At 52.6% G+C, this 2111-nt stretch overlaps 1 pseudogene; it reads right to left on the bottom strand.

Moving 5' to 3' along the window:
* Positions 1 to 285: 285 nt before the first annotated feature.
* Positions 286 to 1876, bottom strand: LOC105489130 (ubiquinone biosynthesis protein COQ9, mitochondrial pseudogene; annotated as a pseudogene).
* Positions 1877 to 2111: the final 235 nt, after the last annotated feature.

Raw genomic sequence — 2111 nt, forward strand, 5'->3', positions numbered from 1 at the left:
TCGCCCGGCTAGTTTTTTGTATTTTTTAGTAGAGACGGGGTTTCACCGTGTTAGCCAGGATGGTCTCGATCTCCTGACCTCGTGATCCACCCGTCTCGGCCTCCCAAAGTGCTGGGATTACAGGCTTGAGCCACCGCGCCCGGCATGTGCCACATTTTCTTAATCCAGTCTGCCATTGATGGACATTTGGGTTGGTTCCAAGTCTTTGCTATTGTGACTACTGCAGCAATAAACATATGTGTGCATCTGTCTTTTTTTTTTCTACTTCAAACATATTTATTATTTTTAGACTCAAAATACACTAATCCTGCGATGCATGCTGGTGTCATATGACACCAGGCCTGGGATCACACCTCTGTCCAGCAGGCACTTGTCTCGGGTGAGGCAGTTTTCTGAGGGGTTTCCCAGGAGTAGCATCTCAGGACACCTGAGAGGGAAGGGGGGTGCAAGGAACACCTCTGTGTGCACACGCCTGTGCTGTGCTGGGGATGAGCTGTCACCTTGAGGTGGCATGAGGCATGCGTCACCTTGACTCTGGCTTGGGAGCCCCAAGGTTAATGGAAGGTTAAGACATGATCAAGGTGCCCATGAGATCGTGACAGGGACATGCTGGGTTTCTGTGGCTTGACTGCTTGGATGAACATCTCATTTTTCAATCACACAATTGCAGTGCAGAAAGGCATCAGGAGGCTTGGTCTGGTATTAGGAACTGAAGAAGCGGCCCAATCCCTGACCAGAACGGTAGCATCAAATGCCTTGTGGTTTCCAGGTGGCTGTGGTAGTGTCTCAGGAGTCCTTTAGTGTGTTCTCATGAACACCACGTTACACGGATGGCACCTCATACTTTTCAAAGCTCTTTCAATCTGTCCACTCATTCTCTTCTAGGCATTGTAGCTTACACCCTTTCCTCTCACCGACGCTGGTTTAGACCTGTCAAGTTCTTGAGCGTCACCGCTGCACCCATGAGTCCTTGCACCAGTGCCTCTCCTGTGGACTTTACCTGCTTGGCAGTGTGGCCCATGTTCATTGCATCATTAATCCGGTTTTCCAGGAAGCGCCAAGTGTCCTCAAAGTCTGGAGAGGAGTCCTGCATCATCACCAGCTCTGTCGTGTTGTAGATGCCAGCCGGCATGGCTCGGTGAGTGTACCAGTTAAAATCAGTGGACTGGTCCCCAGCGTAATGCCACATGTCATCCACCATGCTGGTGAGCAGGCTCAGGCTGGATGGGATGTTGTGAGGGAGCATGAGGACGCTGAGGGCCTGGGGCCAGTGCTCAATGTATGGGATCAGCATTCTCAGTCTGGTTTCCACTGCATCCCTCAGGAACTGGTCTGTCTTCTTCTTCTCTGCCTGGCCCAACTGTACCAGCTTCTGCTCCTCTTCCAGCACTCGCGTGAGCCGGGCATTGCACTCGGTCACAAAATGCAGTATTCGTTCACTGCCATCCTTCCCAAACATGCTGGCTGCTGCACTGGGGAGACCTAGAGACTGGGCTCCTTCTGCAATCGCCTCTGCTGTCCACCCGTGGGTGGGCACGAACTCCAGGGCTGCCGTCAGGATGCGGTCCTGCAGCTGCTCCTCACTTTCATAGCCTTCCTCCTCCTCGCCGCCCTGGTCTGTATACCTGGGGGGTGGATGAGAAGACTCTGGATCAGGTTTTTCTGCCCCCTGTGTCTCAGAACGCTGCTGAGAAAATGAAGGTGGAGGCTGCTGCTTCTGCTCATCTGAAGACCTTAGCCCCACAGCTGAAGCATGGAAGGCATGTGGCACCAGGGCTGGTCGGCAACGGGTCACAGGCAGGCACCGCAACTGCAGGAGCTTCCAGCCGGCCCGGCCAAGCGCACCAGACACGGCCGCCGCCGTCGCCATTTTGGAAGCGGGTGCGTCGCCCCGCATCTGTCTTTATAGCAGCATGATTTATAATCCTTTGGGAATATACCCAGTAATGGGATGGCTGGGTCAAATGGTATTTCTAGTTCTAGATCCTTGAGGAATCACCACACTGTCTTCCACAGTGGTTGAACTAGTTTACACTCCCATCAACAGTGTAAAAGTGTTCCTATTTCTCCACATCCTCTCCAGCACCTGTTGTTTCCCAACTTTTTAATGA

This window comes from Macaca nemestrina, chromosome 14, assembly GCF_043159975.1.
Source record: "Macaca nemestrina isolate mMacNem1 chromosome 14, mMacNem.hap1, whole genome shotgun sequence".
Classification (NCBI taxonomy): Eukaryota; Metazoa; Chordata; class Mammalia; order Primates; family Cercopithecidae; genus Macaca; species Macaca nemestrina.